Raw genomic sequence first — 13616 nt, forward strand, 5'->3', positions numbered from 1 at the left:
TTCTGGTGATGAGCCAGCTTTAGATACCCCACCGCTAGTTGGCGCAGTGAACGCCACAACATCAGTCCAGCATTTCAATTCATTGTAATGGTGGAAATTGATTTGACATACAAGTAATTTGAGTTACGAGCTCCATCATGGAACGAATTAAACTCGTAAGTCAAGGCCCCACTGTAAGTAGGTAAAAACTATAAATAGGTGAAATATAGTCACAGGAATGTAAACATTTGAATAAAACCTAATAATGAAAATCTGTTTATAACTTAATTGAGAGTGACCGGTATTGGAAAACAATTTTCTTTAGATTTAGTTTAAAATTTACCTGACCACTGTCTTCATATTGAGCTTTCTAAATGCTTTAAAAATATTCTAATAGACACACCTTTTAAGGACTTTGTTTTGAAGCACTGCTATGCACAGACTGATGTGTCTGTCGTCTCCCTTCTACATTGCCTTTCTCTTAAATTTCCGTGCTGTAAAATCTCAGCATAGGGGTCCTTTAGTTAGGTTTGCTGGGAGCAGTATTTCACTGCCCCCCCCCCTCCCCACAGGCTGCTCTCAGGGGCTGCAAAACTTTCCTCCAAAGCACAGCACCGCTCAGCAGCCGGCGCGAGGCTCATGGCAGCACATGTTTTCAGGGGAAAGGCTTTGAAAACGCACACGTTCCCCCTTAGCTTCTCGGCATGAAAGCCACCGAGAAATAGCACCGTTATTCATCCCGTTTACTTTTCCGTCTCACTGACAGGTCCTCCATGGGGTGCGCACTGGAAGGCAGGGCGGGTGACTCAGTTACCTAAATGCTGCCCCGTCCCGAGGGGCATGGGCTGTTCTGAGAGGCCATCTAACAGAATCGCAGGTTTCCCCGGTCTTAGAGTTGATCCAAACCAACACCCACTGTTTCCGACGTTGCTAACTGGGGCCATGGCTCAGGGGAGGCAGGGCGGACCTCCAGTGGGACTGTCCCCAGTCACCCACCGCTACCCACCCAACCCCCTCTCTGGCACCCAGGGCGGCCCTTTAACCAGCAGGCGCCACCCACACCTGTCTCTTCAGAGGGTCGAATGCCCAAAACAGTTGATTTTCTCGCCACTACTGTGAGCGTCCTTTTAATGTGAAACCAAATCGGAGCAGCGTTTCCTTTCACCGCTTCAGAGACCCAGCTGGGAAGGCCCCCCGGGGCCTGCGGCGCTGCGCTCGGCGGGGTCACCGCTCCTTAGCCTGCGCCCAGGGCGATGCTGCGCCCCACGACCCGCAGGCCCGGCGATTCGGAGGGTGGGTGAGGGAGGGGGAAGGGGCAGAAGGCATGGGGACTGGTCCCCGGCCCCAGACCCGGCCGACCGCCTGGCTCGCCGCTGCCGCTACTAACCAAGCAAAGACCAGAACAGCAGAGAACGGGATGTGATCAGGAGACGGAAAACACACACTTAGTCTTCCCCAGAGCCGGTGACTTGGTGACTTTCTGACTTCCGGTAAAGGGCTGGTGACCTCGCATGGCTTTATGGGAGATGTAGTTGAAGGTCCAAGGCTGGGCGCCACCCTAGAAGGGGTGGGGTTTGAGGGGAAGACAGTCCTATTGCACAGGAGTTCCAGGCTAGGACAACAGGCTTCCGGGAGGTGAGTGAAGGGTTGGTGAGTCTTCCAGGTGAGATGTGTGGAGTGTGGTGCTGGCTTGGGAAACTCAAGGTCTGTGGAATGGACTTAAGTTTTCCAGTAGTCTGCACCAGTCGATAGAGTCCAATGCAATGGAGTGTTCAAAGCATTCTTTCATGTTAAAGAAAGCTGGAATATGACCTGGACCAAGACTTTCCAGTACATGACCTTACATAAGCTGTTGGCCTCTGAACCTCAGCCTCCTCGTGTGAAAAATGGTGGCATGTGTTGATGCCCACCAAGTGCCCATAACACACCTTCTTGGGTTGCTGTGAGATTTAAATTGGATAATGCACGCAGTGCTCAGTCTATAGCTAGTACCCTCAACACAATTATTATTGCCGCTGTTGTTTATGATGCTCCAAAACCTACAGACGTTATGTGCGTCCGAGATGACAAAGGTAGGTGTTGGCAGTCTTCTAACTTCCAGATTTTTTCTTTACTAAACCGTCTCTTGGGCAATCAGCAACAATTAAGGAGTCAGGAGTTCTACACCACATGGCCAGCGATAGTCAAGGTGAGGAAAGGTCACCCTATAATATACTGTGTTTCCAGTTTTGTCTGTTGCTAGGCATCCGGAGCTTTGGCCCTGGTGACCTTCTGTACCTGGCCTATCCTTTCTACTCTGCTCTTGTCTAACTACCCAATATATCAATTAGAAGCTTATCATAGTGAAGTTTTCTGTTCTCGTCAACATTGTACTTTCACAACTGCCCTTTTTAGCTTCATTTATGCTTCTGTCCGTCAGTAGTTGCTGTCAGTCCTTAATGATTTCTGTGATTAGGCAAGAGGTTAGAAATACTAAGTTTTAGTTAATTCACTAGGAATATCCAATCTTGCTATTCCAACGTATGTTAAGTAAACAAATTAATAAAAAAAGTTAATATATTATTAATATATTATAATATAGCATAAATAATTATTAATATATAATCTTTCGGTCCTTTAGATTCTTTTGAAGTAAATTCTAGATACCATGTTATTTTACTAATAAATATTTAAGAATACAACTTTTGTAATTATGAATATATATATAATATAAAAGGTATTTAAAAACATTACTACAATATCATTAATGCAACTTAAATTTTACAATAATTCTGTAATATGAGACATTCAGTATCAAATTTTATCATCTCACAAATTTTATTTTACATGTTTTACTCAAATCAGAATCTAAACAAAATCTCCACATTGCACTTGATTTGATCATCTTTTGCTTTATGGAATTTCCCACATTCTGAATTTTGCAAATTGTATTCCTATGATGTCCTTTCTGCTGTATTTCTTGTCAATTGGTAATTAAATTTACAGGACTATCCAGATTAAGCCTTTTTTTTTTTTCCCCAAAACGATTTCATAGGTGTTATTATTTCCTTCCTGTTGTATTACATTAAGAGGCAAATACTGTCTGGTTGTCTCTCTTTTTGTCATGTTATAATTGGTTATTGAGTTCAGATGTTATAAACCTGATAAAGTTTGTGATAAATTTTTTTCATGGATTTTTCAGCTAATAGTTTTAGCAGTCATTGATGATTATCACATAGGTCCATTATTTCATTTAGAGTTTTAAAATGGTGCTATTCCAATTTGATTATTCATTCTACATTTACTCACAAATTCTTTTATAATAACTTTGCCTCATTAAATATCTGTACAGTTATACAGGAAGATTAGAATAAATGTGTAGTTTTCTCCTTTATTTCCTAGTTTTCAGAATAATGAGCTAGTTCCTTATTGTCCTTCAAGTTTTTAAGTATGTTTATGAACTCATGGATGTTAAAATTTTAAGTATCTTTTATGTCATTGAAGATATTATTTAAAAAGGATTTTAATAATATTTATTATTTTGATGTTCAAATTGTTTCTTCTTTGGCTAGTGAGAACCCCTCAAGTGGGCTAAATTCTTATGACCACGCCACAATAGTGTTTAATAGCTTACTTCCTTTCTGGCATGAAAACGTATTTTACATTCAACTCGTAAATATTCTGGACAGATGCTGCCTGGCCATTGTGGCTCGTTGAACATTGTCCATGCACCAAGAGGTCATGGGTTTGATTTCTGTTCAGGGCACATGCCCAGGTTGTGGGCTTTCCTTCCTCCCTTCTAGTCTTTCTAAAAATCAATGGAAAAAATATTCTTGGGTGAGGATCAAAAAAATTTTTTTAAAATTTTTATGGAATTTATTGATATGACATTGGTTAATAAAATTATATAGGTTTCAAACGTGCACTTTGATAATATATCATCTGTATATTGTATTGTGTGTTCACCACCCAAGGCAATCTCTTTCCATCACCATTTATCCGCCCTTTTCCCTCTTCTACCTCCCCCCACTCCCTTTCCCCTCTGGTAATCACCATGCTGTTGTCTGTGTCTATGAGGTTTTCTTGTTTTGTTTTGTGTTTGTTAATCCTTTCACCTTTTTCTTCTAGCCCCCCAGCTTCCCTCCCCCTGACAGCTGTCAGTCTGTTTTCTGTATCTATGAGTCTGTTTCTATGCTGTTTGTATATTTTGTCCACTAGATTTTACATGTAAGTGAAGTCATCTGGTATTTGTCTTTCTCTGACTGTCTTACTTCACTTCAGATCCATCCATGCTGTTGCAAAAGCATAAGTTCCTTCTTTATTTTTTTTTACTCGAGTAATGTTCCATTATGTAAATAAATATACCATTTTATCCTGCAAATTTAGTGAAAATCCTTTATCACTTTCCCTTAACCAGAAAGAAAATTGATTTTATGGCAATATAGAAATAAAAGTTTATGTAGATAATTTTACTTGGTAATTAATCTTATACTGTTTAGAGGTATGTCTTATTTTTGCCACACATTGCTTTTAAATTTTTGTATTAACACTTTATATATATTTGCCTTTTTTCTCTAATAAATTATAAAATTTAAAATTAAGAGTGTCAGATATTTTAAAAAAACCTTCTATAGTAATAGCTGCTTTATTTCACATATAAGGCACTTAACAGTTGGTGGTTGATCAGGATGAGGTATGCTGGGAACTATGCTTTAACTCACACAATGTAGAGGTGAATTCATTAAAAGTGAGGGGATCCTGAGCTCCACATACGGTCCTTGATAGGAGATAATTTCACATGTAACTAGAGATAGGGGCATGTACAATTTACATACATCATACAAAAGTTCTACATTTTTGAATACACCAAATTTGCTCTTTTCCCTCCTTTTAAAATACTCTTCAGGCAGATTTCCCGGGCCCCTCTCAAGAGTACCCCCCGCCCTAGATAACTGCTCTTCTGATTTCTATCTCCATAAATTAGCTTTGTCAGTTTTCTTTTTTAAATTTAGGTATAATTGACACACAACATTTTATTAGTTCCAGGTGCATACATAATATTTGGTAGTTGTATATATTGTGAAAGGATCACTACAGTAAGTTTAGTTAACATCTGTTACCATACCTAGTTATAGAATTTTATTTTTTTGTAACGACAACTTTTAACATGTATTCTCTTAGTAATTTTCTATTATGCGATACAGTATTATTAACTATCATCATGCTGTACATTACATCCCCATGACTTACTATATAGCTGGAAATTTGTACCTTTTTATTCCCTTCACTGCTTTTGCCCACCTCTCACCTCTGGCAACCACCAATATGTTCTCTGTATCTATGAACTTGGATTTTTTTTATTTTAGATGTTAACTGTAGGCTTGTCATATATGGACTTTACTATGTTGAGGTACATTCCCTCTATGCCCAGTTTCTTGAGAGCACTACAAAAATTCCATATTTCGACCTGAATGGTTTAATCTGGCCATAGATATATGTATTTTTTTCTTGTTGTACACTCAAAGATTTATGTGTTATAAATTTAGATTTATGCACTTTATTGTATGTAAGTGATAAAAATAAATAAAATGGAGATATCTAAAAAATACTCTTCCCTTAGATTTTCTAATTGCAGTCTCCTTCTTGCCATTCATATAACACTCAAATATTTTTAGAGGACTTCTCTGATCACCCAGTTTACAGTAACTCTCCTACCAATATTTTCTTATTTTTGGCATCATTATTTTTGATAATTCTTGTTTATGATGCTTATTTATTGTTTTTCCCTATTAGAATGTGAACTACTACATGAGAAGGCTCTAGTTTATCTCACTTACTGCTATTTTCTCAGTATTTGGAATTTTGATTGGTAAATGGGAAATATTAAGTGCATATTTGTTGATGTTGAATAAATGGTGGTTTTCATATAAAGTTAAATATATTTTTATGTTGCTGCCATACCTGGGAGTTAGGATTTCTCCATAACATTGAACAGGCATGCATCTAACTTTCTGTGGTCATGTTTATTTGTGTGTTTATGGAATTTAGTCAGGGAAATAATTGATCTAGTTGTTCCCTTGTCTCATTGTCTAGTGAAGTAAAGTAGATGATAAACAATTGCATGCTCTATAATAGAGTGAAGACAAATGAAAACACATTTACAGGCCAGGGTTAGAAAAGGTGTAGTGGAGACTTAAAGTGCTTACCAGTGTCTTATTCCCTCTCTTTCCAGAGCTTCTTTACAGCTAGGCAATGCACTGTGCACACAAGGGGTGCTCTTCTGGGCCAAAGCACTCAGGAGAGAGTAGATTGCCCTCTAGATCTTTGTTACCTTGTATGGCAGGCTAGGTATGGAATGTGAAGATGACTAGGTCGCCAGGAGCTAGGATTGGCATTCTTTCTTGGGAGGGAGCTGCCATGGGGAGCTGCCAGGGTCGCAATGGACTTTGCATGGGCAAGAAATAAACCTTTTGGGTTACACCACTGAGATTTCGGGGTTAAGTTACTACCTTGCCATGACTTAATCCATTCAGAGTGACACAAGAGACAACAATAGCCTCCAAAATGAGTTTTGAAAAGCCAGGAACAATGACAGGACAACATCTGTTTTTTGGGGGCATTTCCTTTCCTTTTTGCCAGGGTAGGACCAAGGTAGAGCTAAAAGCAGATTAATACATCAGGAGGTTGTCGATTCTACTAAGTTACAGATATGTCAGAAAAATAGACCATAAATCCTGATATTCTAGGGGCCTGGTAGGCAGAGCGCGGACAGCGCTCTGTCAGCTGTCCCCAACTTGTCTGATTGAAGGCCTGTTGTGCTCACTCTTTTGCAAATTCATTTCCCCTTGCTGAAAATGACAGCATCTAATAGCAGTTGGCAGAGACGCCCAAAATAAAACACTGTACCCTTTGCATTGTGTACATCCAGAAATGCTCGTAACCTTTAAATATGCTCCTTTATGATTTCTATGGGGCCCAAGCCACTTTTGTTGAGTTTAATGGTAATCTCACCTATCTTATGATTTTCAAAAGCAATTTTCAGAGTTTTCCACTTTTGGAAGTATAGGAAATGACAGTGTTTTCCACACAAACATCAATTTAGTTCATGTATTTTATAACGAGTTCCCAAATAGCAGTTTATCCCTATTTACAAATGATCCCCCCTCCTTGGCTCTAGGTAGTGTTTTGTGAAGCAGCAGCCATGATGTGAGGGCGTGTCTGGTCAGAGGCAGAAGGAACGATGCTTAAAAGAGCAGCCTTCTCTCTGTGTACTCAGGTTAACCGACTCAGTAATTTAATCACGAGCTGCTGCTCATGTTCCGTCTTTAAGTCACTTACACTTGATTTTTTTTTCTTTTGTAGAACGTCTAGGCTGATGAGGCTATAAATGTATTTGTAGCATTTAAAAATGTCCTCAAAACTGATTGCAGCATGGCACCTGTCATGTTCTGTATTCAGTTTTAGTTCAGTTATTTTGAAGCTACCCGATGGAAAAAAAATTTAAATTTAATATTCTGCAACAGGTTTTTTTCATCACCATGTTGAAGCCCAGAGGAGCACAGTGTCTATTTTTTTAGTTTTAGTCTTGTATTTTTCCTTAGGATATTTTTGACCCCAGATACTTTTTCCTTTAAATTTGACTGAGCTGTGATCATGGCTCTGACCTCTAGCCTTGAAAGAAGAGGAGTTATGCCTCTCAGGAGCGATGCCTCAGGCACTTTGCAAGGCGGTTGGCAGGGATTATTTCCCAGGCTGTGAAGCGATGACCTTCTACCGAGAGTTGATGTCTGCACTGCACGTAAATTCCTTCAGCGTGATTGAGAGCCTTGGGTTTGTTACCTGCTCTATGAATCAGAGTCCATTCTATTTCTGTGGAGGACGGATAATTTAGAACTGTATTTAAAGCCACATGTTATGTGCTCACATGTCAGTTAATTTACTGTTGGAGGTGAATATAGTCTGTATTTGAGCCCCATAGAGGATTAGTTCAGAAGTAAATCTAAAATTCGGAATGAAAAACTGAGATGACTTTACTATGATTAGAGGGCACCTTAACTGTGATTTCCAAACAAAATGCCCCAAAGTGCTCTATCAGCTGCCCCCAACTTGTCTGATTTCAGGGTTCCACAGAGGATTTCTGTTGCCTCCAAAGCTATCATTGCAACAGTAATATATTGCTGATTGCTATAGTACTCTCAGAATACATTAAAATGAGGGATGAAATTTAGAATGATTAATAAACGCTTTTTGAAACTGGGCTGGCATTTTGTTTTTATTCTTTAAACTGAGCTGTCAGTCTGAATCCAATAAATTTTTAGTTTTGAAATATTACAAGACACTTTACTCCAAAAGGTATTTATATATTTTTAAGATGGAAAAAACCTGATTTTTAACATTATATGTGATACTTGTTAACATTGATGTTAAAAATGCTGTACGTATTTTAAGTTCTTGTGAAATATCCTTGAGAATCCACTTATTGCCACTATGCTGTTTAGCCAGTTTCAATATAAATCTGGCCGACAGAACTGTGGAAAAACTAGAGTAGTTTAAGATAGGAGCTATGCCACTGAAGGCCATGTGAAGTACTTAAAAAACCAAGATGAGGAACTATTACAAAATGCCACTAGGGATACCTTAAGTAATAGTCCATTTTGTCCTAGTTAAAAAGTTACCTGCTATGGATGAAAACATTTGAAATTTAAATTAGCTGGAGCTTTTCTGGCAACAAGACCATAAATGGGATACTTCTTATGTAGGATCAAGTACTTTGATATGAAATAAAATTGGAACATTCATTCATTCATTCCTTCAAAAACAGGTAAAGAGTTCTTAAAATGCTAATGGAGAATAATACTTGAAGTAGTCAAATTCTATTATCAAATATTTTCCTTTTCCTGAATATAAGCTTAGTGGAGGTCAGTTATGCAAAATGTACATATCTAATTTTGTTAAATCCAGTTGTTGAAGTTCCAGGGGATAAAGCATAACCTATATCTTAATAGAAAGCAAAGTTGTATCTTAATATTCATTCTCTTTTGCTTGGTTTCTGTTTTTCTTAGCAAAGGCAATCTATGCTATATTGGATGCAGATTTATTTTAAAAAAGTTCCTGGCCTATGGAATCTCATAAAATAGAGAGGGAGGGCAGAAACAATACTATCTTTGTTCCATCACCATTATGACAGCACGGAATAATCAGATATTCATCCTAGCATCTTAGCTATGTATCAGCCAGTAACTTTTACCCTCACCTGTGATCAAGATTTTAATGTAGCTTACATAAGAAAAATTAGATTGATGTAACTGGGACAGTGATTGCCTTGTTTTTCAAATATTGGTACTAGTCATGAAGTCAGAATATAATTTTATCTTTGAGTTTTAATGACATCAAATACTATATAATAAAGAGGTAATTGCAAATTGACCATCACGCCCTCACAAGATTGCTGCCTACAACCAGGCCGGCAGGGGGGTTAGTGAGGGATGACCAAACGACTGAAGCCCTATCCCACGGGGATGGGGCCTAATCCAGCAGTTGGACATTCCCTGAGGGGTTCCAGATTGGAGAGTGAAGGCTGGGCTGAGGGACACCCTCCCCCCTACCCCACCCCTCCAACCCCTCAGTGCACAAATTTCATGCACCGAGTCTCTGGTAGGATAATAATACATTAGATCTTAATTTGTAAGCCTACTTTTGGGAGGATGTATAAATTATATTTGTGGAATTGGGTAGGATCAAAATGTAATGAATCTTAGTTGGGGCACATACAAGAATCAACCAGTGCATGCATAAATAAATGAAACAACAAATAGATGTTCCTCTCTCCCTCCCTCTCTTCCTCCCTCTACAATCAATAAAATCAATCAATCAATAAAAGAAAACTTTAAAGAAATGTAATGAATGATCTAAGTCAATCTGATTTATAATCTTTTTAAAAAATATATATTTTTATTGATCTCAGAGAGGAAGAAAGAGGGATAGAAGCATCAATGATGCGAGAGAACCATCAATCGGCCCTCTCCATGCATGCCCCCTACTAGGGATTGAGCCCACAACCCGGGCATGTGCCCTTGACCAGAATTGAACACAGGACCCTTCAGTCCACAGGCCAACGCTCCGTCCACTGAGCCAAACTGGCTAGGGCTATAATCTTTTTTTCTTCCAGGCTGCCTCTGCTCCTCCTTGGCATTCCACTGTGCCACCATCATTGCTTAGGATCTTCTCACTACAATTACTACAGTGTCTTCACAATTGCTTTACTAGTCTCAGATCGCATTTTCTAATTTACCTCCTAGAATAGCCAGAGTGTTAAAATCCAATTTTTCTTTATTTGCTTAAAATCTTTTATTACTATGCATCACCTTCAGGATAATATAGAATATATGGTTCTTTCTTTTTTTGTAAAGTTATAATACCATTAATTAAAAATTTTGGAGGACATATACCCAATACATATTTATTTGTTTATAAATTATACACTTGTACAAGGCTTAAAATACTAAAATATTATGTACATTATGTAATAGTATAGAATAGAAATTTGAAAAATGAGGTTGTAAGAATAATTGTAAGAAGTTCTAATATTTTCTTCCTGTACTCTTGTAATTGTCTTATGTACCCTTGGGTGTAGGAACCCAACTTCAGAAAATGCTGTCATTCCTCTATTTGCTATGTACCCTAGACCTGTAACTAAATAATTGCAGAGCCTGTGGCATGTGAACTCCAATTTCTTCTGGCAGAAATACCTGCCTCGCTCTGCCCCTTACCCACAGAACTTCTTGACTAATTCCTATTTTTCAAAACTATGTTCATGTATCATCATCTCAGAAAAACTGAATTATACCCCCTTTCTGCTCCCAGAGCACTCTAAATAAACCTTTCTCATAATATTTTATAGTATATATTTTACATACATATTTCTATTACTTAAAAGATTAAGAGTTCCTTTGGGAAACAACTATTTTGATCATCTTTAGAGGCAACCATAATGCCCAGCACGTTATAAAAGTTAAATGAATTCGTGAGTGAATCAGGAAGGAAAGAAAGGAGGATGGAAAGGAGGGAGGTGGAGAGGGAGAGAGAAATTAACAGCTGCATTCAAGATAAAACAATTTGTTACTGGTATAAGTAGAATTTTAATTTACATCTCCATGGTTCCCCAGTGGCCGATTGGTAAATATTCAGAGAAAGTAATTCTGCATTATTTTTAGGTGAGAAATTCTGTTTATTATATGTCAGTATCAAATATAAATACTGCTATGTAAATGTTCTCTGTTTTTCCCCCCCCCAGATCCTAAATACTCACGTGGTTACCTTTTCTTACTGAAAGCTTCATTTTTGTCCGTTAGAAAATATATTGTTTTATGTATTGCCATTGGGCCAGCACAAGTATCTAAAATATTAAGTGCTTAAAGTTCCTTTTGTAAGAGTATGAGGATACAGTGAATCATAGAAAGCAGGTTATATATAAGGATAATGTATTTTGATGATATTCAAATTCATTCAGCAAAGACCACGTAAGTCAGAGCAGATTTGCTGGCTCATCAGTTGTGCTTCTTTTTCATCCTTATCAGTAAACTGTAACACATTTTACAAAGACTCTTCATTTCCCTCAGGGCACAGCTGCTCTAGGTTAAGCCTAAAAAACAACTCAACAGGTGCGTTCTGGGAAAAAATATGATCCTCACCAAAACTCTTGAAAGCTACAATGTAGTAATTTCCCAGTAGTTTTAGTTTTATGCAGTTTACTGTACCCCCATAAGTTGAGAATTTATGGAAACTGATATTTATCTATTTGACTTACTGTAGTAATCATTATTCTGTGACACTAAGTTATAACCAAATTTCTGTTCTGTTGATATCTTCTCTTTGTGCAAATTTAGATGTAAAAATGTAGGGCTCTTTTGTATTCAATCTATTGGAATTTTCTTATTTGAAAAATTGGAATAAGAACCTAAGATCTACTTTTTTGTAATGGACCAATTATAAAAACTTGGCTCACTATAGCTAATTAGTTATTTTAAGGGGTAAAATAGCCTCTTTGGAAAAGGTTGACTCTTCTCTCCTGAAAGTAATGACCTTTTTTGTCACCTTTCCTTGATATTGGGGCTAGGATTTTTAAAAATTTCTTTAAAGTTAAAAGCTCTAAGTTATTTGAACATGTTAAATTTAAGTTATTTAAATTAAACTGAATCTTGTGATTCTTTCTTGATTTTGAATACAATTCAAGTTTGGAAAAATATTTTTCAGCTATTCAGTGATTTCTCAAATCAAGTTGAAATTTCTCAGTGGCATCTATCTATCTATCTATCTATCTATCTATCTATCTATCTATCTATCTATCTATCTACAAGGTTAATATGCAAAGTGTCCCTGTAGGAGTTCAACCAGGAGACTGGGAGTTCTGTCGCTAGCTATGATGTGTTTTGACCACCAGGGGGTGGTGTAGAATGAAGGAAGGCCCTGCCCAGCAGTGGGGGAAGGGAGGCCCTGGCTGGCAGCCAGAAGGAAGGCCCCCGGGCCAGCGGCTGGAAGGCTCTGATCGGCCCTGATCGCCAGCCAGGCCTAGGGATTCTACCCGTGCATGAATTTCATGCTCCGGGTCTCTGGTATCTTTATAAAAGTGATAGCTCACAAAAAATTGTCCTTAATATTCAAATATCAATCTAAGATGTGTGTTTGTGTAGTGTGTGTGTGTGTGTGTGTGTGTTTTACACTAAGTATTTGCAGAGAGTTATTATACATTTACACAGGTCATTCCTAGGGACTATTTTTACATTGTCATCTTTATGTTGCTTTTTCCAACTTTACCTTTTCATTACCAAGGACACAATCTAGCTCACAGAGTAAAATTTCTCAGTCCTGTTGAAATAAAAATGGGCTTTTCAAAGTTGATTCATCAATAACAGTGAAAGAAAGAAATTGTTGCCGTGGAAGTAATGCATTTAGACCAACATTTATATTAGTAGATGCATTCACATCATTTCTATCAATTTGAAACTTCAATAATTTAAGTAAATGGAATTTTTTGGAAGACATTTTTGAGGCGTATATAAGTGTGCAATAATAGTTTATTATTTTCTTGGCATTTCATTTCCCCCCCAAATTCTGCTTGCTTCACTTGTATCAGTGTGGTAACATTTGGTTGATAGGGAGTGTTAATACTGCCGGCCAGGATTCAAAACCTGACTGCTAATTGTGAGCTGTGACTTTGGACCAGTTCCTTAATCTAGTCTGTTTTCTTATCTGAATAATGGACTAATTAATATATAGTAACTATCTTGTAGACTTGTTAAAGGATTAAACGAGTAAATACATGTAAAAAGCTTAGAAAAACTTTTTAATATATACCTTAAAACAATTGAGGTTAATTCTTAATCTCTTTATTGTTAAAGCCCTTAAACTAAAGTGTGTTCTTCTTGAAATGGAGACTTTCAGCAAATGACCTAGAATAAATAAGTGAATCGCATGAAAAAAATTCTGTCATTAATACAGTTTATTGTAGGTTATAATAGTGAGGTTAGTAAAGAAATAGAAGTAATCTCCAACACTACTGGATTCTTCAACAGTTTAATCTTCATACTAAAGTTTATGGAAACTATATGTAACCTTCTATTCTGCTTTTTCTGTTGTGACCATGTGGCCCACATTCTTAC

At 37.5% G+C, this 13616-nt stretch overlaps 1 protein-coding gene across 2 annotated transcripts in view; it reads right to left on the reverse strand.

Moving 5' to 3' along the window:
• Window positions 1-1442, reverse strand: part of NUDT12 (nudix hydrolase 12) — a 12523-nt gene extending 11081 nt beyond the window's left edge. Inside the window, exon 1 of one of the 2 annotated variants that reach the window (XM_006755141.2) lies at window positions 1367-1440. The gene's annotated coding sequence lies outside the window, so the exon portion shown is untranslated. Of the gene's footprint in view, window positions 1-1366 lie in introns of both variants that reach the window. The other variant, XM_006755140.2, reaches the window with a different exon arrangement.
• Window positions 1443-13616: the final 12174 nt, after the last annotated feature.

Source organism: Myotis davidii, unplaced genomic scaffold (assembly GCF_000327345.1).
Source record: "Myotis davidii unplaced genomic scaffold, ASM32734v1 scaffold473, whole genome shotgun sequence".
In the NCBI taxonomy this organism is placed as follows: Eukaryota; Metazoa; Chordata; class Mammalia; order Chiroptera; family Vespertilionidae; genus Myotis; species Myotis davidii.